Genomic DNA, 25,119 nt, shown 5'->3' with positions numbered 1-25,119 from the left:
GATGAGGTTTAGAAGCTGTGTTTATCCTGCTCACTTGCCATTGTTAGTGCAGGAAAAATACATTTCTGTTCACCATTCTTCATATCTTACTTCCTTTTTGAAATTCAGTGTAATAATGTCCTTAATAAGTTTCTTTTCTATGTTAATTTTGGCATCTGAGTTTTCATTGCTGAATGTCATGGGACACAAACTGGAACCAAGAAAATGGTGGTGGAGAATAAATAGAAGAACATTAACTTGAACAACAAGATGAAAAATGAGTCCAGAAAAGAAACATCATGCTCCCATCATATGCATCACCCGAGTATAGTTCATGTAAAATTGATCTTAAACAGTGTAAACAGCATACATTCATCTTTGATACAAAGAGGGTTACTGAAAATTAAATTAAAAGTCTCAATTGATGCAAGCTAAAACTATCAAAGGGCAAATTCTCTCTTAACTTCTGCAAATAAATATGATGAGATATCTGACAAAGTTGAGTCAAATAAACTGCATTTTATGGATGTCTTTTATTTAGATGACAGTGAGAATGTAAACTCTTTATCTAATACAAACAAGCAGAAGTAGCTGAAAGAAAAGCTTTCCCTTATCTGATAGATAGGCAAGTGTCCACTACTGAAGGTTTTTCCAACCACTTAACCAGTCTCTGGATTTCATCTGACATAGAAAGTTTATGCATCTACATATATAAAATGTTTTCTAATGAAATAACTAAATTCAGCCAGTATGGAAAGAACAACATTGGCCTATATTTTTTGTTTAAAACAATGCATCCAAAGATCTCCAAACTTACAATGATATCAGATATCAGCTACTCTCTCTAAATGTATATGTAAACAGAAATGAAGTATAATATACATCTGTGATAATCTACAAAAGAAAACAAAAAATAAAGTATTATGTATTAATTATCTTAACTGAATATTTTCCTCTAGAATAAACCACAAATTAGAGCTTAATACAGCAACTCCCAATTGCAACACAAGCCATTTCAATGCCTTCTGTCCAACAATAAGCCTGAATTACTTTATGGGACATTTCTCAGTATCATACCAAGATTTCACATATCAAGTCAGCACAGTGGCAAAAGGTGCGTCTGATCCATGACGATCTACTGCAGCTATTGCTGTCCTAGTCAGCCCTGTAAACCAAGGAACATTACATTTGGTTTATTATTTCAAAAGGAAGAATAATGTTTGTGAAGGTATAGTATTTTTATTAATACATATCTGCACCTGCTCGAGCTGTTGGAGGTAAGTTGAAGGTCATCTGCTGGAAACAAAGTGTTGATAGACAATATTTTTTAGTAATTAGTTACAGGAAATTGTGCATGGAAACTTTAGATTTGTTACTACTGTTTCACATCTTTGTTTCTCTTGTAGCAAATAGATGCATTTGTCAGATCTAAGCCATGCCATTCCACAACATCACACTAGATATTTTATACTAAGAGAATTATGTCATCAAGATTAAATATGTAGATGATTTGGGGGGCAGGGAGACATATGTACATATGCATAAAAAACATATATATCTTTTCTAATGTATATAACAATCGGGGGGAGGGGGGGACACGGAGATGGGGGGGGGGACACGGAGATTGGAGAAAAAAATCATTATAAAATCCAGATTTGCAGTAATGTGAAAAGATAAAAGATCTACGAATTTTCTCTCAGAACAGTGAGTACTCATCCTGTATTGGGCAGATAGGTACTGCTTACAAGGTTTAATTAAACTTCAGGTCATTCTAATTTTACATGACAGCAACAAAATGCAGAAAATTACTCAAAACTGGCAGTCATTGTAAGGTATGTGAGATATTGTAAGATAAGACTCTCCTTTGGTAACTCTGTTCCATGCCTCAGTAAAAGAGGGATGGCTCACCAGGGCCAGTTACACTACAATAAAGATTTTTTTTCTTTGTGTTTTTCTCATTTTATTATCATTTTATCAAGTGAAAAAGAGTTTGATCCTGAACATGAAATCAAGTTGTCCTTCCCTCTGTGTGAGACAAAACTTGGAGTCAACTTTAAATGCAGGTGAGATAACTTAGGCAGCAAAATCTGGGAATATTAGTCAAAGCCCTGCATTTAACTTATAATTTGCATATAAGCTAAATTATATTATTATTAATCTATTCCTAGAACTGAAGTTAATTTTAGAATTCATTTCAGAATAGCTTCAGAATTCAGTATGGACAAATAGAGATAAGAAGAGCATAAAATGTAGATTAGTAGAAAAAGAAATCAGACCATTTGCCTCAAGAGTCTGATTAAGCAAAATGAGTCTTCAATTGTTAAATGTGGGAATGTTTCAATACAGAGTGTGCAGGAGCTCTTCTGTAGAATAACTGAAACCTCTGTATACTCTGCCAAGAGGAACTCATGATCTATTTTGACCAGAGGAAGACAGTGAAAGAACCTTGCAAAAATGTTTATGTTTGGTAATGTTGAATTCTGTGTAAAGAAAAGGAAAAAAGTTGGTACAGCATGAATGTTTTATAAAGCAAAAACTCTTTAGTATATAGATGGTAATAAAATTTGAGTTTAATTTTCTTCATCTTAAAGCTAAACTTGAAGTATTTTCCATATATAACATTTTGGCTTGCTGGTATATTATTATTTTTTTTTTAACAGTGATGGCAGTTTGTATAGTCAAAGCAAGTTCAGACAAAATAATTTGTTTTCTAGGACTTTACAAAAAGTAAATTGTGGATAATGGTGTCTGCACCTAAGACAGTACTGGCAGGCACCATGTAATTCTACGAACACCTAAAAGTTAATGTTTTTACAGTGTAAAATATGTTTTTCGATAAAAAGAAACTTCTCCCAATAAAATTATTCATGTCTTTTTCTTTGTTTTGGGGTTCATAGGCAGTGGAGGAGAGGGTAATGCTACTAAAAATTCTGCTGCTTACTATTTGAATATCATTTATTCTTATTAAGTCATTCCTAAATTACACTAATTTATTATGAGCAGAATTCAGCCCTGCATGTATATTATTCCAGAGAACTTGTAATTCTGTGTATGTCTGGAGAATATATTTTTGTCCTTGGATAAATAAACATCCTAACTCTCTGATTGGAGAAAACTACATCCTAAAGGGAAGGAAAGAAAAAGAACAGGCTTTTCTGAAACAAAGAAACTACTAATTGGCAAAGGAAAATGTAACGCTCATCAGAATTTTAAACATTAAAAATATTCAAAGACATATAGGTTTTATGATTTGAATATTTTATTCTGCTAAATCAAAACTGCATTTTTTTCTAGCTTTCTTGAGATTTGTTCTGGACATGACAGTCTTGAGCCTTCAGCATGCCTGATTTGTACATATATAATCAAAGATCACATTATATAAATCCTAATGCAGAACCTAAATACCTAAAGAACTATTGCTATCACCTGCATATTGAGTAACAACCTACCTGATGCCTTTTTTTTTTCCTTATCAAGGAAATGCGATCTGAACATCATATCAAAGCTAATTGCAAATGCTCATATTTTTAACTGTAAGCCCTAAGCAATGCAATTCTACTCAGCTAGCCATAATGTTTTGATTATTTAAAACAATGACAAAAAGAAGATTAGCTGGCAGCAGACACTATTACCAGCAATTGTTGAAAAGAAATCAAATTACGATAGACTTTTTAATTAATGAATTAATTCAAATTGACTTTGATGTAATATTGTGATGAGATCTGCCAACTTGCTGTAAATGCCAACAACTGTGAATTATAAATGTCATGAACAGAAAACCGATAAATGAATTACACTAGTAAATCAAACTGAAGTAAGTTTGCAACAACAAATTGGTGTTTGGGAAAGTAATATTGAGAATGTTGCCAAATCTATTTTTCTGGAAATTCTTAAAAGCACAGAGAAATGTAACAAGCTTTTAACAAAATCTGCAGACTGCTCCAGTTAGAAGGAATTGTCACTAATGGTAGAATGAGTAAAAATAGTCTCACTGAAGTCACTCTGCTTCTTCCAGATGTACTAATAGTTGAACCTATTGTAAGTTTACATGCATCTTGCATACTTGAATGCTCAAGCCTTGGATTTGCTTATGCATCTTGTAAATCTTCATGCTTCTTTTCACCTGAGTATACACAAGCCCAGCTATGAACAGAAAGATATGGCGAACTCTGAAGAGAGACAGTAATATTAAAGATGCATCAGGCAGCACTTGTTATGACCACAGTACATAGCTTCCTTCTGTCACACAAATAATTTAGAGAACACAAATAATTAATGTGTTGGCCTTAGCAGAACTGAAGTATGGGCATGAGGTTTGAGTATGAGTTTTCACAACATTTTGGAATTGGGCTGTCTTTATTGAATGAAATATGCATGGCAGTTCTGCTGTAACTGCCCAAAGATCATTAATTTTTCTTGCTGAGTTGATAACTAACAAAAGGATTGGTTTTCATTGCATGTAGGATGAGAATGAGCAAAAGAATTGCTGGAGTGTTAACATCAAATTAGGAAGGTAAGGGAGAAAGGATCATGTAATATCCAGGAGCAAACAACCACACACAGGCTGAGTACTGAAACCACTGTTACAATATTCCCTTTTGTTGCTACAACTATAGCAGGGAAAGGGTAGCATCTGCTGCATTTTTCTATATTTATATTTATATTTTCATGTGAAAGTAGTAGGGGCATATGCATATCAAATATAGAAACTATCTGGAATTTATGGACGAGGTATGCACTATGTCAAAGAAGATACACTTTAAGAACTATAATAAATGTAGAAATAAAGAAATAATGATATTTATCAGTGAAATATGTATGCTACTTTATTTGGAGGAAGTAAGTATTTAGGAAGAATTAAGGGTGTTTTTTTCCTGAATTATTAATTAATTAATAGCACAAATAGAAGGAGAACAGAATAACAATTGGCAAGAAACTGGACATGAACATGTATTTCCCATTAAATACATCAGCAAAGAAAAATTGACTGCTATATTTTATTTTACACAAATACAACTTACTGTAATATCTTCTAAGAATAGAGATCTTCACAGGATATACACAAATTCAGAGATCTAGGGAAATAAATGAATAAATTGGGATTTTTGCTTTGGAATATATTTTTCAATTCTTTCATATCAATCTTCGAATAATCTGCAATTTATTAATATATTCTACACCTTACAGAGTTGTTAAAAAACCCCTTAGTTTTCCCATCACTGTCTCTTCACTACAGAGAGCTACTTTTTCTTATATTTATTCTTACCCAGAAAGCCCTTGGCTCTTGCAAAATCTCTGTACAAATCCATACTGCCATTGAATATTTGCATCATTATGTATGAACAGTTATTCAGCAAGGAATTTGGAGATCAAGAGTACATTCTTATGATCACATTGATTAATCAAAATTTAAAGGGACAAATGTAATTTCCATTTGAACAAATATTACCTTGCCTGCACTATATGATCAGCCCTACTAACCAGATGTCAAGCAGCTCATTTTCCCAGATGGGCTTTAGGTTAAAGGTACTCTTTCATCCACTCATGTAAATTTGTGTCTATAATCTTTACCTCTGCTTTTCTTCATTTTATGAAATAAATATATGGCTAGAAGAAAAAATAAAAAGAGCCTACCCTGAAAGGCATCTTTTACTAGATGCCACTAATCAGTGGAATGTATTAACATGGGTTCTTAAAATAGGCAGCTGCTCAGAAAAAAAGAATTATGAATATTTGATCAAATTACATTGCTTGTAGCACTTTCTAAGGACATATTCATATGCTGAACCATGAAAGCATCTTTTTACACAATAATCTGAGAAAGAAATTGCACAGTTGCCTGTTATTATTCTGTAGATTTATGCTGTTAGCAAAGCATTTTGAAAGAGTTAACTAGCTGACAGCTTTTACATCCAACGTTGTATTTGCATATTATAACTGAAAAATAACCCTTACCTCCTTGCTTGCATGGCTTTTGTGAATGTACTCAGTTCTATCACATAAGAAGTCATGATTTTCAGGGTTCCATTTTTTGTACTAAGTTGCTAAAAATCAGTCAATTTCAAATACACTACTTGAGGTCATCTAAATCCATTTGTATATACACAACTTGGAAATCTTTATAGGATTTTTTTTTCTTTTCTAAGTTATGCACACATTTTTCTGAAATTTAATTTTGCTTGCTTGTAAAACAGATGAGTACAGACCAGTATGTAGTACCTAAAATCCTCCTTAAACTAGAATAAATTTCATTTATGCTATTGCAACTATCCTAACACAGACTGAAACTAAACCTCAAATTCAGTGTCATTCACTGAGGAGAAAACTTGTATCTGAATCAAAAATGCTTGCTTTAACTTTTACTTTATGCAAAAAAAATCTGCCATTTGCAGATCAGGTTTAATGTCAGATTAGAGAGATTAGACAGATTAGACAGATTATTGATAGATGAGAAAGCTTCAAATTAATCCGCTTTCAATTCACCCAAAGGGTCGTTCAGAGGGTTTTATTCATGATGGACATAAAGAACTCTCAGTTTTGAGCTACTCTCAGGACTTCAGGAAACAAGTTTGATTCAGGACTTTGATATTGAGGTCCCTCCAAATGAAGCTCAAAGTCAGAAGTATAACTGTTTCTCTTCATTGATGTGTCAAATAGCATTATTTATATTGTTGAACTTGGTGTGACCTCAGGCAAGATGTCTTCCTTTTTAGTTCCATCCATGATGAAATTGCTCTACTCCCTGTACTTCTTTGCAAGTCTCTTAGTTTATATTTATGCTGTGGTGTTGCTACTTACCAAGTCATTGACCTTCCCTGTCCCTGGAGCATTTGGTCTCCCTGAAAACAGCTCAGCAGCCCCCACTTGTGTCTTCTCCTCAGTTTTCAGGCTGAGTCACTAGACAGCAGTTGGGACAAGGCAAAGAGGCAGCCTGCCTCCTCCTACCCACATCCAGCTGCGACCCTTTCAAAAAAAAAACATAGCAGACAACACCCTGGGAGAATTAAATAAACAAGTACAACCCCAGACACACTCACAAAATTTTCATGCAGGTTTGTGTTAGGTCTTCCTAGCACTAATTAGCTGGAATAATTAGTTTTACTTCAGAATCTCACTACTCAGCAAGGGTATGCTGAGTAACTGTCTAACAGAAGGATACAGACTTCACTGTGGTTCATTGCTAACTACTACAGAGGAATCTGAATTATCTCACTAGGTTCAACATCTCTGTGACGCATCTTGCAGAGAGCATCCAAAAGTTATTTTCAAATGCCTACGAATTTAATCGCTTCTAAACCACCTCAAAGAACATATGATGCCCCATGTCACGTCCTAGGTCAAAGGATGTGATATCCCTCACCCCTACCACAGCAAATAAGTATTGATAAAACAAGGAAGAACTGGTTTATGAAAAAGGCCTAGCTTTCCACAAAGAAACTTTGCCCAAAGCCATGACAATCAGTTTAAAAACATCATGGAAAGTGGAATGAACAGTTGAAGATAGGTAAAACATTTCTTTCTCTTTTGGCACATGGGACAAATGCTGATTTTGCTCAAAATAACTTTTTAGATCTTTTAAGTAGAATACTTTATATTGGAAAATACAATATTTAAGCTTGCTTGTCATCATCTTAACAAAACCCAGAAAAGAGAAAAAAAAAAGCAGATGTACAATAGACCTTCCTATTGTAAGGAAGGAATAAAGAGGAGATTGCCACTGTCATTCTTGGATGTGCTTACATTCAGTGGTTTTGGGCTGTCCTGTAAGAATCCAGCCTATAGAGTTTTTACATTTTCAGCTATTTATCAAAAAAATCATCAAATTGTTCTGCTTCATTACCAGAAAAGCAGAAAAGAGAACAAACCTTCCTCAAATACCTTCCTAAATCCTCCATAAAATGCAGTTGTAAACCCAAGGCAGGTTGTCCCACAGGTAAATGGAGAGAGATCAAGGAGGTCCAAGGCACCAGTCAATCAAAGCTCCCTCTTCCCACTTTTCCTTCCAGATGACATCCTGCAGCCAGAACTGTTTATGGACTTCCACTACCACAAGGTTCTCAAACCAACCCTTCTTTTATCAAATGAATTCTGTACAAATGCCATCTATAATTTCAGAGAATCATGAAATCCTTTCAATGTAATAGTAAGAAAGCTACAGTATATATCCCTGAAATGCCTCTGGCTTAAACTAACACAACAGCAGATCAGACGACATACAACAGTAATTCCAAAAGATACAAGACCCTACAAGGACGACCTAGGCTATTCACAAAAACTTATACTGTACCCATGCAACAACAGACATAGTTTGCAGTACTAAATTTCTGCATTTCAAGCTGTAGTAGTATGCCATCATTTAGTCATTATGCATACTTTTTCCCCTCTCCATTCCAAGACAGTCATAAGATTTGCTCATCAATTTATTCTATCTGATTCTCGACAATTTGAACCTTTAGGACAAAATATCCTGCATATAATTAAAACCCTTAGGAATATCCTCATTTTAATTGCTATAGTCTTATCACTAAAAATAAGACCGGAGATCATTTTAAAAAGGTTTTGTCTCATTTTAGTTAAATTGTTCTTTCAGAACTGGCATTGTACACTCCTAGATATGTGCAGATTTACTTCACTTTTACTTACGTAGGCTAGTAATATTGTTTTCTGTTTCCAAGAATCATATGTCTTATACCTGAAAATTAAACCATATTCCTGCATTGTTTTCTTAATTCTGAAATGGACTTTGAAAGATTTGACGTGTACAATAAAATACTATTCATAATAAGGAAACAGTTACTTGACTGTAGCTTGATAGTGATGTGGCTATAGGCAACCTGACAGCCTACATATCTGCAGTATGGCTGAGTAATACTATTTAAGAAGTTAGTGGTATGGATGCTGTATTGTAATGGCAGTGGAAGCAGTATTATCTGACTGGTAATATCTCCATAGTGGAACATGTATAGTATATGGACCAGTGTGTCACACAGTCTTTCGGTTGGTATTTAATCTCTGAGCAAGGCAAATATTCACTACAAAAACAATGCCTGCACCTGGCTGACAAAAAAATCCCTTTCTCTTCCTTGCAAGCCAGCTGCTATCATCCATAGGAGAAGCAGCAAGCTGTAGCTGGAAAGAATCATCATAGGCTAAAACACTGAAGACTTGGAAGTCCGATATTGTTTTCCAGTAACTGTTAGCTCCTTTTCATTCTTAACCTTAGAGATTCTCTAAATTTTTGGCAGCCAAACCTAACCATCCTCACACACAGGTTCTTCTTTTAATTGCCTTCCTGAAATTAATTTTTTCCCCAACTGTACTCTCTGCTGATTCTTAGCCCCAAAACTTACCAAACTTGTAACTCTGTAATGTGAAAACCAAAAAATAAAATATACACACATGAGAAAGTATAAGCACAAAAAAGCTTTATAATTCATCAGCATGCTTTCATAAGAAATGCAATACTGCATACACCTAATAAAAAGGAATGAGCTCTGCATTGGCAAGATATTATATGTTTTATTGTTAAATCTACTCAAAATTGCAGTCTATTAATATGATGTGAAAGGAATGGGATAAGAATAAGGTTTTTTAAATGTTATATATAATACTGATGTTCGCTATAACTGGCAAAACATAACATATACTGTCTACAGTATTACAACATTTTTCTGCGTACTTACAAATATGGCAGGGGTAAAACCAAAACTATGAGTCCCTGCTGAACTTCCAGATATGTTTCTTAGTGAATAAACCACAGCTCCTTATTTTTGGATCCCAAAACACTCCTTGCAAAAAACACCAGGAAAGTACAGTGTACCATCTCAGCTTGGTCAGTGCATATCCATAAAAACTATTACCAATTCCCATGTTACCACTTAAAAAAAGGTTGGGTTTTTCCCATTTAGGAAAGCCTATTCCAGTACCATTGGAGCAAATAAAACTCCCAACCACTTGCTAATTCTTTCATTAAAAATAAGATATTTCATTTTTCTGTAAGTTTTTATTGCTCTATACTGGACACAATCTTGCAATCTCAGCCAACTAACAAGTGTATTAAAAACAACACCAGAAAAAAACCCCAAACCACCTTTAAATTCTCTTGAATAGATAGATTGATGAAAGTTATTTTCAAGGCATTATTAGCATTCAATACTGGTTTTGAAAGATTTTCCTTTAAAAGAAAAAAATACTGTGGACTTCTCTAAGAACCAGTGCCATAATTAAGATATTATCAATGATCTTTTCTTAGATGATCTTGAGAAAGAGATATTTAATTTTTTTAAAAATGCATTTCAAAACCATATGCCAAAAAAATCTCATTACGTACTTTTGCATTTTGGGGAAAAAAGTAAAATTCTGCTATTGGTTGTGTAAGCAATTAGGGTAACTTATTTTCAATAGAATAATAATAATACAAGTATGTCAAAACAAAATTTGTCCCTAAGAATAAGTCACAAGGCTATGCAGTCTTACGCTAGTCTATTGTGAAGCAACAGCTTTGATAAATAATTTTAAATATACTAAAGCTCATCACAATGACTTTTCAGCATTGAGTCACATACCTTTTCTTAGGGGACCCTTTTAATGACAGTAACTCTGAGTATTTCTCCTACTGAAAGGTTCATCATAAGTTTGTCTTCAAGTTCTAGCTTTCCATCTTTTGTTATCAAAAGACAAAACAAATTTTTATTTTCTTACAGATTTCTCTATTTTTTTCAGAAAGGTTGACTCACTTGAGGCAAAAACAGGCATAAAACTTTATCTTCTTTTTCATCTGTAGGAGCCTGCTGAAGTCAAGGTAACTGTCTAAAATAAAATTTCTTATGACTTCTACAAATCCTGTTTCCTGAGTATATAAATTCAGTTTTCAAGCTGTACAGTTGTGCTCATTGCAAAAAAAAACCCAAAAAACAAAAACAACAACAAAAAAAACCCATAACATAACATAACATAAATATCTTAAAGATTGTTAAGTGACTTGCAGCAATTATATTCCCTGTACACTCTATAGAATAAAGCTTTTGCTTGTTTAATTAACAAGGTACTTACCAAATTTTCTACATTAAAATTTAAAAGAACTTCACTGCAGTGGTTTAGGCCAAATCAATCAAAAGGATTTTGTCACCGAAGACATGACTGTTTCCTTTTCACAATGAAACTGTTCCATTGACTAACATTGTCCTTACTTATGTAGAAATTGAAAGATTTCAAACCTTAGACTGAAAACCAGACCATTACTAGTAGGCTAAATCATTTAAAAAGAGATCACAAACCCTTTACATATACTGATGAGAATCAGTCCTAGCTTGTTAAATATTTAATGTCTTAAAGAATTAAATGAATGAAAGAAAATGCAGGAAAATAATAGGAAAAGTAATGTCAGGGAGGGAAGAAGAAGAGAGATTAGAAGGATAAGGAGAAAATCATGAAGAAAAGACTGACAGTGAGGTGGTGAACAAAGAATGATAGAATGACCAGAACATGTAGAACAGATTATATCAACCCATATAAATGAGGCAGAGTTAATGAGATTAAAATATCAGATTTCACTAGAACTAGGCATAGTATCATAAATCAAAGAATGAAGCTGAATCAGACATTAAACGCAAAGAGAAAGAAAAGACTCATGGAAAATGCAGGTAAGAAGTCTTATCATACTCTTAAATCAAAGTCTAAAAAAAATACAATCATATGAAGGTACATCATAAATAAAAATAAAAGTATAACATAACCAAAACCTCATTATTACATCTTTACAACAAAATTGCCTTAGCAAATGGTACCCAAATGCAGAGAGCAGATTAATTTTACTAAGTACATATGACACAATGAGGCTTGTTATTCTAGGTGATCTCAATTGGCTTTAGGTATCAAGCTTTATGCTTTTTAATAAATTAATTTTTAATTTCAAAAAAAGACAGATATAAAACCTACTTGACTGTTCACTGTTTACATCATTTACGACTTTATTGATTCTCAGTATACTGTCCCTTAATTCATCTTTTTCCATACTAAAGAATCCTTAAACTCTTATATGAAAGCAGTCCATTCTTTTGATAAACTCCATCGTCTAAAAAAAGTTTTGCCTAAGCTTTCCCTTATCAATTGCACTTACTTTTTGGCATGATACAGTCAGATTCTGGTTTTGTTTTGTTATCCAACTTTTCCCTTAGTATTCATAATACTCTGTCTTTTTCATCACTGCAAACAGCAAAGTTTTTGGACTATGGTCAACAGTGGTTTCCAGATTTCTTTCCTAAATAATGATAGCCATCAATGCGCACAATGTTAGAATTTTTTTATCCATGTACTTTAAAATGTAGTTAACAAATCTGAATTCCACCTATTATTTCGTATATCCAGTCACTTGATATCATGACACTTTCTATAATATTCTATTTCAGCTCTAAATTTCAGATCATTTATGAATATGTTCAACTTCACAATTTCTTCTGCTACACAAAGGTACCCTACATCTCTTGTGGAAAGGGACCATATATTCTCACCATATTTTTCACTTATCTTTCATTACGTTATTAATCCATGAGACAACATACTCTCCTAAGAAAAAGAGGTTGACATAGGGTAAGAGACACATTTAAGGCTCCTTGAGTAAAGCTACTTGAAAAATTCATATACCTACTATTAAACAATCTTATCAGTATCTAATTGATTTCCAATGACAGTGCCAGATTTGTGATTGCAATTTGCTGACTCTTAACAAATACGGTATTACACATTTGGTCAAATAGCTGTATTCTTTATTGAAGTTTCACAGAACCACAGAATCACAGCATGGTCAGGGTTGGAAGAGGCCTCTGGAGATCATCTAAGCCCAACCCCTTGCTAAAGCAGGTTCACATACAGTGGGTTGCACAGTTGCATCCAGATGGGTTTTTAATGTCTCCAGAGAAGGAGACTCCACAATCTCTCTGGGCAGCCTCTTCCAGTGCTCTGTCACCCTCAAAGTAAAGTAGCTTTTCCTCATATTCACATGGAACGTCCTGTGTTGCAATTTGTGCCTGTTCCCCTTGTCCTGTCACTGGGCACCACTGAAAAGAGCCTGGCCCCATCCTCTTGACACTCACCCATAAGATACTTGCAATCATGGATAAGATCCCCTCTCAGCCTTCTTCAGGCTAAACAGGCCTTTCTTAGCCTTCCCTCACAAGGGAGATGCTCCAGTCCCCTCATCATCTTTGCAGCCCTCTGCTGGACCCTCTCCAGTAGTTCCCTGTCTCTCTTGAACTGGGGAGCCCAGCACTGGACACAGCACTCCGGATGTGGCCTCACCAGGGCAGAGCAGAGGGGCAGGATAACCTCCCTGGACCTGCTGGCCACACTCCTCCTAACGCCCCCAGGATCCCATTGGCCTTCTTGGCCACCAGGGCGCACTGCTGGTCCATGGGCAACTTGCTGTCCACCAGAACTCCCAGTTCCTTCTCTGCAGAGCTGCCTTCCAACAGGTCAACCCCCAGCCTGTGCTGATGCATGGGCTTATTTCTCCCCAGGTGCAGGACCTTACACTTGCCTTGGTTGAACTTCATTAGGTTCCTCTCTGCCCAACTCTCCAGCCTGCCCAGCTCTTGCTGAATGGCAGCGCAGCCGCCACTCCTCCCGGTTTTGTATCATCAGCAAACCTGCTGAGGGTACACTCTGTCCCTTCATCCAGGTCACTGATGAGTAAATTGAACCAGACTGGACCCAGTACTGACCCCTGGGGAACACCGACAGTTACAGGCCTCTAGTTACACTCTGCACCGCTGATCACAGCCCTCTGAGCTCTGCCATTCAGCCAGCTCTCAATCCACCTCACTGCCCATTTATCTAAGCCACATAGAAGTTTCTATTTATCCTGTGTAGAAAGCAATCAGTTCTAGTAAGTACACCTACTTTTATCATTTTATAATATTCATAATTTTGTTCTAAAGTCTTCTTCTTAAAATCATATATATCTTTTGCCATTAGAACTATCTCTACTCTGATAATCTTGAGATTGTTTGTGGTAAACAATGGCAAAAAGAATTTATCTTTTCTGTCGTAGTCTCAAGAGTCTTTTTTTTACCATATCCTACTTACATTTCTATGAGGTGTTTGAAGAAACCTTTATTTTTAGCTTTTATGCCTCTGACAACAAGCTCTTTAGGTTGTTTTCTTTTTTTCCCTTGATTATACTTCTTTTTGAAGTTTATGTCTTTTCTGTTTCTTTTGTTTAGACATGACACCTACATTTTGAAGGGTATCTTTTCAATTACGTTCTTCCTAAGAATTCATTATGGCTACTATCTCAGGGTTTTTCCAGTTAAGTATTTTGTACCGTTGAAAAATTTTTGCCTTTCCATCGCACAGTGAGGTAATATTTACCCTCTAGGTATGGAGGTTATCTGAAGTGCCTATCTGTATTTTTATCTGTACAGCTTCCCTAATCTCCCATAACCTTTTGTAATAGCTGATTTAGTCATGATCAATAACAATCCTGTCTTCTTCCTACACACATATAGATTTTAAATCCATTTTAAAAAAAAGACATAGTTTGACTATATAATTTACTGTTAAACCTTTTTATAGCAATACTCCTCTACAACCTTCTCTGTCATTCTAATATAACTTGTACAATTCTCATATTGCAGAAACTTGAATGTAGCAGAATTTTTCCCAAATGACAAAAGAATCTGTCACCACTCCTTAGAAAAAAAACAAACCCCAAAGATGGAATGTAAACCTAATTCCTCAATAAGTCTTTTATACAAAAAAATACACGCTGTTTCACTACTAGTCTGTAAGTCAAAAGACTGATCTGCTTTTTCTTTTGGCTGTTCTTGTTTCTTAATCAGGTACTAAAACATGCACTGACTTCCTCATCTTTACTCAAATGCTAATAATCAGTATTTAAATACTTGATATTTAATAAAACTTGTATAAAAAGGAAAACAGAATATAAGCATTTTTTGCACAGATAAAGGAATGGATTTGTAAATAGGAACTTAATGGTTTACTGTTTTATAAAGCCTCTAAAATTATTTCCACACTATGTGTCATAACTTCAGTTTGCATTTATTTCTTATTAAGTGTTGAAGAAGAGGCTTTTTCTCCAATGATCTGTTCTTACATTCTCAATTGTGAGATGCCTTTTTAGACTGCACATACATTTATGTTCCTATCACAGATCGCAAAATAATTCAAAATAATACTTTACTTAAAATATTTCAGGAAATATAAAGTATACTTCAAACATTCACAACCACCAACAACAACAATCTCCCAGCTCCCACCCCTAAATATATTTAACTCAGATTGTAAGGAAAAGCTACTGATTACACAACATAATGAAGTTATCAACAAGGCTGGGGTCTTATTGTCAAGACTATCAAAAAAATGATTGTGCAAATTACTGCTCTGAGATAACTAGTTAACTATGATTTGGGAAGATATGCTGTCTCTAAATTAAAACTCAATATGTTGTTTACCTGTTTCAAGATGGATGATATACACAACATTACATTGAAGAGACTATTAAAAGGAGTCAGACTACAGAAAGCTTTTCTTGACAACTTTCCAATACACTTACAATAAAATTTCACAAATGCTCAAAATACAAAGCTACTGAATGCAATGATGAAATGGTTATAAAATCACCTGTACAACTTTGTTCTCCTTCCCAGTTCTACAGAACTACTGAAGCTGGCTGTCACCTGCCCTTTGATTCATACAACAGCAAATATAGTGTGTTAGGAACACGTTACAAGACTATGATGTGTTAAAGAGCCTGCTTTATTTTCTGATAATAGTGGATAAACAGCAGGCCTGCAAGGACCGAAGCAGTGCTTAGGGTGAGAAAGGGCTCAAGCAAGGATGAGGAATGAAATTGAATTTAATAGCAGCTCCAACGCTTTTCTTATAGTACAAGTTCCGGCAAACATGCAGGACCTTTACCTAAGCCAGAAAAGTGTTTCAACCTAAATTTCCATGAAGTCTCCTTATATTTAAAGAAAGGTTTATAGAGCCCACTTTCCTCCAGGAAATCCTGCTTACACCTTTGTGAAATTAGTGGTTTCACTGGCAGAGATAGATTTATAAGCTTTTTATTCACCTGTATACAGGTGAATTTACTGTAAAGTACATTCACTTCTGTACCTTAAGGCAAATATTCCAGGAAAGACCTGGACTAAATCAGGCTTCCTGCTATGGACGTGATGTAAGCATTGCAGGCTTGATTAAAAATAACCCTTAAACCACAAATAAAAACACACAGGTACCAACTAAACGCCAGTTACTCCATAAATTCTAGAAAACAATTTTAAAAATCAAGTAAAATTTTATGTGTCTGCAATATTGAAGACAGCAAATTATACAGATTGAGATTACACCCACTCCAAAACGTTAGCCAGTAGGTGACAGCTGAATACTGCTGCAAGTTACACTGAACTCAGACATCCAACTTTATGCCTCTGTATTTTGAACTAAATCCCATCCCAAATTTTTTTAGCTTCAGGTATCGCTGAACATTCATCTTTAACAATTGTAGTTACTAAATGGCAGAGAGACTAGTTTTCTGCTGCCAACTACCTCAAACTATCATTGTTATGTTTTGACTGGTGTTTAAAAACATGACAGAAAATAAAAGAGTTAGTGATTTGGAGCCACCTAAAAAATTACTAATAGAAGTGTACTTGCCTTGTTTCAGTAAGTTTGTCATTGTTTGCTGTTATTGAAGGAAGATTTAAAAAAAAAATACTATTTCATGTTAATTGAAAACTGACCAATATTATTTAAAATACTCAACACTGAAGGCACAATGCTTCAGACAAGGGAAACAACATTCCTTTTCAAATTGAAATAATTTCTTTGAGTTTTGAATAAAGTAACAAGGCAGTAACTCCCAGTGATGAATTGGTAAATCTTACCTACTTTACTTGTCAATTAATGCTGCCAGTTTGCCCTGGACTGTTTGTCACTCAAAAGACTGAAACATTATGTTAGTGATGATGCAGCCTCTGGTTTATAATAATTTTAGCAAAACCTCGTTACTGAATCCTTCCTTGTTGTTCTAAGCCTAACTGCTGAGGCTGTGTTTATACATCCCCTGTGCTGCTAGCACAGAAAGCCTGCTTTTTTAAGTCAAAAATATATAGCATGAGCGGTGCAAAGCAAAGAATAGAAAGCATAATGAAATGAGAGTAACAAGCACATACAATGATGCCACAAATTAAAATGTCATTCCATCCACTGAGTAAATATAGTGCTTTTATCTACAGAAAAGAGATTACTCACTCTCCACCAAAAAAAAAACAATGTACAGAATGCATTCTCTTTCTCCTGCACCAGTTTAACCAGTAGAAAAGAAATGTAATTCAGGGAAGCATTACTACAGCCTTGCTGCTTACCTCATTAACGCATTATTTATCTTGATTTCCTTTGTAGATGTTTGGACACCATCCTTACACATAAATTTGTCGTTGAATCCAGTGCTTTTACAGGCATATCTGTGAACATGAACAATATGTGCTGTCTGTACTTTGCAGGGTTTTTTTTGTGAAATATATAATAAAATATGGTACAGCAATGATGATAGAAAAGCTAAGCATCAAGAAAACCTGGATCCCACTCCAAAACCTGGTAGGTCTCCATGTAACTGCAGAACACTTGCAGCAGAACCCTGTGTGCCTACGTATCAATCCAGCTCCCACCTCAGAGGAATATAAGTGCTCAGAGAAGTTATCTGCATTTAAGAGGAAACCACTGATACATTGGACAGTATGTAAAAGTGACGACCAGGAAAACTGTCTTTTATTTCTGACATTTATATTCACCTTTTTTAAGCTGGTTACTTTGCTTTTCTCCATCTGCACTTGCAAAACACCCTTAATTTTTTATATATATTATATATATATATAAAATATAATATATATAATATATATTCTATATTATATAATATAGAATATAATATATATATATAATAAATAACACAGTTTTCATGTCAGAAAGCTGACAATAAGAGATGATGAAAAAGATGTTTTATTTAAAAGGCAACAAACCATTCTGCACTCATATCAATTCAAGACTTTTAGTGCACCAAGAAATAAAAGATAGGAAATCTATAAGCTGAGCAGCATTATTTCTTTCAATCTTTCTTTGAGCCAAATATTGTACGTTTATGTTTAAAGACTCAAAAGAAATGGACCCTTGATGACTTAACCAGTTCTAGTTGCTCATTTGGTGTATTAACATACTACAAGAAAAATATTGGACTAGACCTGTACCAATTTTTAAACTTCTTTTAAGCTTAAAATTAAACCATAACATTTGGAGGGTTTCCTTATTTTTATTTCTTTATACTTCTTTCAAAACTAAGACTTTTTAGGCAGAAACAAACTTGTAATACTCCTAATTATATTTGAGAATTGCTTGATATGATAAGCACTGGAAAGTACATTGCCACCTATGAAAGTGTAATAAGATAGGACATATTTTACTACGCAAGATAAAATAATACAATCAGAGTTAAGAAAAATTACAATCTTGCTTCTTCCAGGAGATATCAGAGTATTCAAACAACAGCTATAAAGAAGGGATTTGCAGAAATTAAATTTTTTAGAGCAAATTATCTTGTTTTAATATCTCTTCAGAAAAATAAAATATCTTTCTAGTGCAAGTTACCATTTTAACATTCCAGCAGTCTCCTATTTTCCTTTTTCATGAGGCATAGCACTTTATTTTACTTCTTTGTCAAGGTAATTGGCTTGTAACTCATCTGTATTGAAATCAAAAGCTATAATAATGGAAAAAATTATGCTGAAATCAGGAGCCAGCCAGGCATTTACAGCATCAGAATTGTTTCAAATATAAATGAAAAGTCCACAACATGTCAGTATGCTAACTTGTAAAACACATTGGAAAGCTTCAAAGCCAAGCACTCAAAATTTCAGAAATCCTCCTAGTGTGCTTCCTTAATTTATTCTTACTGCATACACATTTTTCTATAGTCTTTATTACCTGACTGGTTGACAGTTTGTGTTTGGGGTTTTTTCAAGGTTCCTGCCTTGTTCAGCGCACATAGAGCTTCTTTCTATCTTCCACATTCAACATCCATCTTCAAGTCTTATTTGAAGCATTTCACTGAACACAAAAAGAATAAAATAACTTCTCAATACTTGTACAGTTTTTTTACTGTACCATGAGAATTCTTCATTTACAATACATCTATTTTCACATAACACTATAAGATAAGGTCATACTATTAATCTTTTGTGCTCCTCAAAAGATCCATAGGGTAACAAAATATTTTAAAATTCCTCAGCAGCAAGAAGAAAGCCAGTGAAAAAAAAGAAGTAAATATTCAATGGTAACAGAAAACTGATGAGAAATTATCTGAAAATTTTTGAAGCACTTAGTATGTATCTTTTCTTTTGGTTATGGAAAAGACTAATTACATAAAAAATATCATTATCAACACAGCTGAAAGACTTTTTTTCCTGATGACCAGCTGAAGTTTTACCTTGCCCAAATTAAGGACGGATAGTGATTTGTCAGTAAATTGCTGATTCCACCCTCTTTTTTTCCCCATGTGGAAGCTCCTGGGAAGAAAATTAGTCAACAAACAGAATCAAAAGGCCTTAGAAACATACATTTGGCTCTGGAGATGGAAGAATTGGATTTGCACTCATCTACCAGAAAAAAACAGTCAGCTGAAAGGTGTTCATCCAAAGAGAGACTTGCTCAGCAGTATTTGTAAGTCAAAAATGAGTTCTCCAGTATTGTCTAGACTTCTTCAGCCTTCTGTATTTCAAAGAATTAGCAGGAGAAAACTAGATTACAAGGGAAAGACAGAGTCAAATTTATTTCCACTTAAGAAATACATAAATTGCAAGAGAGAGAATTCCATGGTGTGGCATAAGCAGCTGTCTCAGAGAAAGAAAGAAAAGGGCTCAGACTGAAATTTTTAACTATAGCTCAGAATGGGAGAGTAAAAATCTGGAAAGATCTGTGCAAAAGCTGGAGCAAAAGGGCAGGACCAAAAGTCTTGCAATAGAAGGGGGTTTACTTAAAAATCTTGTCAAATCAAGTCTTCAATTTTGGGAAACTGTGACCATAGGCTTGACTCTGTAATATGCCTCATTCATTGTTTACAGAAAATATATTTAAAAACACCCTCTATTACATCAGACCCAATCTGTGACTGAATCTAAATCACAGACATACAGAACAAGAGGAGGGAATAAAGAAGTAAGAATATAAACTAGCATATTAAAAGAATGGTTATAGACTGCTTTGATAAGGTAATTTTTCTCAAATTGGCTGGAAGTCATGAAAATTGCTAAAAATCACTTTGCAAACCTATAAAACTGTCTCAGAGCCATTAACAGCTGAGCTTTAGAACCAACAAAGAGTAAGCCTGGAAGAAGACAAATATTTACTCTACCTTTGAAGGAGGAGAAGGAGAAAAGGACACAAGAAACTATAAACCAGACAGCTTAACAAATTAAATTCCTATGAAGCTACTGCAATAATAATACTTGATAGTCTGGGAAGAAATAGGTGCAATGTATTTCAAATATGAGAAAGATTTTGATCTTGTCTTATGAGAATCTCTCAAGGATTTTAGGGTGATGTTTTTTAGGTGAAAATACTTAAAAAGTGGGCACAGAATTAATTATGAAAACACTCAAAACACTGAACAATATTCTTTGTTAACTTGGAAGGTTGTATCCAGTAAGTTTCTGCCAGCATAGGTCTTGTAATTACTGCTATTCAATGTATTAATGAAAAGGAGAGAGGTGCAGAAAATATTTGCATTTGCAGATGGAAGAACTTAATGGATTTAGAAGAAAGAATCAAAATGCAGCACCATTTGAAAGATGAAATACTGTTTAAAATAAGATGTAACTATATGTAGAGATGAGCAAAGAATAATCATTACTTAGCAACAGCGTGAAGTTGATATTTTTTTGCAAAAAAAAAAAAAAAGCTTGTAATGAATCACCCAAAATGAACATAAAACAAGATATTGAACTATATCATATTAGCATCAGTAAAATATTGTATTAGACAACAAGATGTCTCAAGAATCATCTTTCAAGAAAGATACAGAAAGTCCAGAGGCCAGACAATTGGATATGTAAAGGTCTATTCCAAAGTTTTTTAATCTACAATTATCTCCATTTTAATGATGGAAACTTAAGAAACAGGATTCCCCAAGAAGGAATGAGAAGGTCATAGGAATGTCAGATGAGAAGCCCAGTCCCAGAGAGAAGCTTTAATGGATCACCCTCAGAGCAGACTTGTTCAAATTACCTGCAGCAATCTATCATGTCATCCCTAGGTTAATGATATAGCTTCGTTTCAGTAAATGTTTTGGACTGGTTCATGTAAAAACTAACTAATTTTCAAAAAATAACTAGGAAATAGGATGTGAGGTTGGAGAGAGTTTTACATTCTTGTTTTGTGTCTGCAGATTTATACAAAGACAAAATAAGAATATTTTCATACCACCAGAAAAAGCACAGCAACAACTTCCAGAAAGATTTGGTTTCCAGTTTTACAGTTTGTAGAACGACTTATTTCTCTAAAAATTTAAGTTCAGAAAAAATCTAAGTTACCAAATGCTAGATGGTATTGTTAGGGCAATCAGTTATATAACCTTAATGGTAACGTAATAGACTGGCAGCTCTTTGTAAACATGCCATTTTGGAAGCTATTACCTGGCTCCATTTGCATAATGCTTAGACCAGCTGATTAATCTCTGAAGTAAAAATGAGCAAACTTAGTAAGAATATTACTGGGTGTCCAAGACTTGGGTAGTAGAGCTACAAGAGAAGAAAATTAAATGTCAATATTTGTTCATCAAACCATTATGAGAAATTTCTGTGGTACTCTTTCACAGTATCTGGTAGCTATCTAAAAGCTTTTTAATCAGATTTAAAATGCAGCATATTGAATCAGTTTCTAGTGCTTTTCCAAAATACTTCTCTATTCACTAAAGTGTTAAGTAAAATGAAGATGCATTCAATAGTTCCTCTGACTGATTTGCCCTTCTATTCTGTCTATCTACAGATAGATACAGGTAAACTGAATAGCAAAAAAGGCATTAAAAAAATGATTTAAACAATACCTAATTTAATCTCATTGTTATTTTATATAAGAAAATAGATTTTCCTAGGTAATTTTGCTAACACCAGGTGGAGTTTCTGAGGTATTTATTTATCTAAGCAATCCACAGAAAGATTTTTTGAACATTCACAGTACTGAAGTTTCCAAAGTCAGAACTCAGTAGTTCCCAAATGTACTTTTCAGATGATAATATTTTATTAACATTTGTCTCTGCTTTTTCACAGTTAAACTGTACTTATCTGGAAAAATCTAAGGTGTTTAGGTTACTGTGGGAGACCAGATGAGATTCATGAATTATCTTTGCTATATCTAGTACAATGTGAGTTTTTTTTCTAATTCTCCAAAATGCAGACTATTCATTTTAATTACTCAGATAAGTGAGTCATTGTTACACGCAATAACATATAAACATTTCATTAATTTATTTTTAGTATCCAAAATCAGCTTTCTACATCCATTACAGAAATTTATTCTTAGCAATTAGAGAGCTTATTCACTTCTTATTATATTATCAGGCTTCCTTTCATTAAATAAAAAGATATAATAGATAGATTATGCCCGTAGATATATTATGCCAGTTCCTAGGTTTATTGCTAATCACACTAAGGAAATGTTTAGTGCTGTAATAACTATTTATATTTATGATTCATTTGTTTATCAAGATATTTTTTTTAGTTAGAATAATTAAGAGTCACAATTTTTAATTCCAAACTGGGAAAAATTTTTCCTGTGTAAAATAAAATACATTTTCCTAGTTACTGTCAAAATAAATAGAAGGGATGTTCTGACACCTTTCCTTCTGATATGTTATAAATTCTGAATTATTACTGATAAGTCTAAGATTTGCAAAGCTCTTCCACACTTAAGCTTAATAAAATATTTCATTAGAACTAACCAAAAGATTAATTTTTCAAATAAGGTCACCCTGGTGGAGAAAAATATATTTTACAAAAATTATTCTAGCTAAAAAGGAAGAAGATTCAAGTGCAAACCAGAAAACACTTAATAACTATCAATGAAATTAGTGTGGGGAAGAAAAATCAGAACAATTAGTTTAACCTGGAAGATGGCTCAACATTTAACTCCGTGAGGTTTGATCATTCTGATTTAACACAGATCTCTGAGTTTTTTTAGGTTGCTGGAACATGGAATGGCATACTGTAGACTGCTTTGGAAATCACTTTTTCCACAAAGAAGGTGACTTCCTAAAGTAACAATGAGAGCACTGCCACAAGGCAATGAGAATTAGCAGATGTGAAAGAGGTCTAAAGGTAAAGTGGTTCCAAATTCATTCCAACAATTTGTTCAAACAATTAATTCAACCCATCTGAAATCTTCTGAGTTTCTACTATGAACTAGAGTTCTCAGCATTGTTTTTCTCCAGCTTCTCAAATGCCATGCATAACTCCTACAACCTGCTCACTTCATTCCTAATTCTTCAAACTCCTATAGTGTAAAAGAATAATGAAATTCTTTTCTGAAGATTGTCTTTATCTGGTCTTTTATTATATACACTATGACATGTCAACTGCCCAAAATCTTCAGAGTGATGAGAGGTCAGGTTAACCTTGACCATGAGTCTGATGTAATACATCTGAACTTTAGGAAACACAAAAAAACTGGGGGAAAACAAAAAAAAAGATAATAAGAAAAAAAAAAAAAAAGGCAGGTTGGAAAGATATGTTTTTAATCTGTTGAAAACTTGGAAAGCTTTTAAAGACAATACACCTACAGGTAGTTAAGAAGCAGGGCACTGCAAGTTTCCATTAGAGCCTGTGGCTGAACTTACATCATGCTTTACCTTGTTTTTAAAGAAAACTATTTTGGAGACAGTTTATGAAGCTCCAGCATAATCACTAACAGGTGACTTGGAGAACAAAACTTTTAAGTTCACTGCTGTTTCTCAACCCAGACAGCACTCTGAGTCACTGGAAATTGCATAGCACACATTCTGGTGCAAAAATGTTCAGAATTTCTAAATTCTGAATTTCTAATTTATGGTCACAACCTCAAAAGAAATAATCCAAAAATAGGGACAAAAAATAATTTCTTGTATGTACTAAGTGCCTTTATGAAAGGCACTGTTACCATTATTCAACAGTGATAAGCATATCCTACCTGTAAGACCAGAACCTAAGAGTTTGACTATTTATTTATACCCACTTCAACAAGAATAGTGTTGTATCAGACTATAGCTGTTAGCCTGGACTACCCAGGATAACTTCAAAATATTCTTACTAAACAAATCAATATAGATGATTCTATATATATCTATAAACACAGATTTATACAAGGAAAATTATAAATTTCATTTTCATATGTTAATTAGGGAGACTTTTTTTTTAATGAGCATGCTGTCTTCTTTAATTTTAAAGCAGTAACTAAAAATGTCTTTTGGTAGTGATAAAGCATATTATAATTTCATGCAACCCAACTCCTAGAGAGATTTCTAGCAAGCAATATTAGGTTGGATTTTTATCTTAACACTCAAGAGCTCAAGTAAACAGTGCTATGGGTCAACACAGTCAGGGAGAGGATTTTCATACATGGGGCAGAGCAATATTTCACACATATTGAAAGTAAAAATAAACTGTTTATTGCAAAACAATAACACGAGAGCAATACAAGAGATGTGGAACATCAAATGAGAATCTTGGGAGGTTCACAGTTCAGTTGTTCCTATTAGACAGTAGTCACCAAAGTGATTAGAGGGCTGAAATATGACACATGCAAGTACTGATTGAGAGAGCTGGATTTGTTCAGTCTAAAGAAAGGTTAAAGGAGGACCTTACTGCTGTCTTCAACTACTCAACGTATGGTTGCAGAGAAGTTGGGAGTAGCATTTTCTTGGTGGTACATAATAAAAGGACAGTGGGTGCAAACTGCAACAAGGGATATTCCAGTTAGATGTTTGGAAAAAATGAATTCACATATGTCAAACACCTGAACAGGTTGCCCAGGGAAATCTGCATGAAGCCTGAGCCATATGACTGAACTACAAAGCCAGATCCAATATTAGAATCAAACTTG

The 25,119-nt window shown here is 34.1% G+C and overlaps 1 long non-coding RNA gene across 1 annotated transcript; it reads right to left on the bottom strand.

The window, feature by feature from the left end:
* Positions 1-497: 497 nt before the first annotated feature.
* On the bottom strand, positions 498-10,124 carry LOC121084174. Its single transcript, XR_005826620.1, has 4 exons — positions 9,663-10,124; positions 6,778-6,942; positions 5,001-5,054; positions 498-1,144 (listed from the first exon to the last, which is right to left on the bottom strand). It is a non-coding gene; the product is annotated as an uncharacterized LOC121084174 (long non-coding RNA).
* Between the last annotated feature and the right edge of the window lie 14,995 nt (positions 10,125-25,119).

Source organism: Falco naumanni, chromosome 3 (genome assembly GCF_017639655.2).
Source record: "Falco naumanni isolate bFalNau1 chromosome 3, bFalNau1.pat, whole genome shotgun sequence".
NCBI lineage: Eukaryota > Metazoa > Chordata > Aves > Falconiformes > Falconidae > Falco > Falco naumanni.
This window is presented reverse-complemented; position numbering and strand designations above follow the sequence as displayed.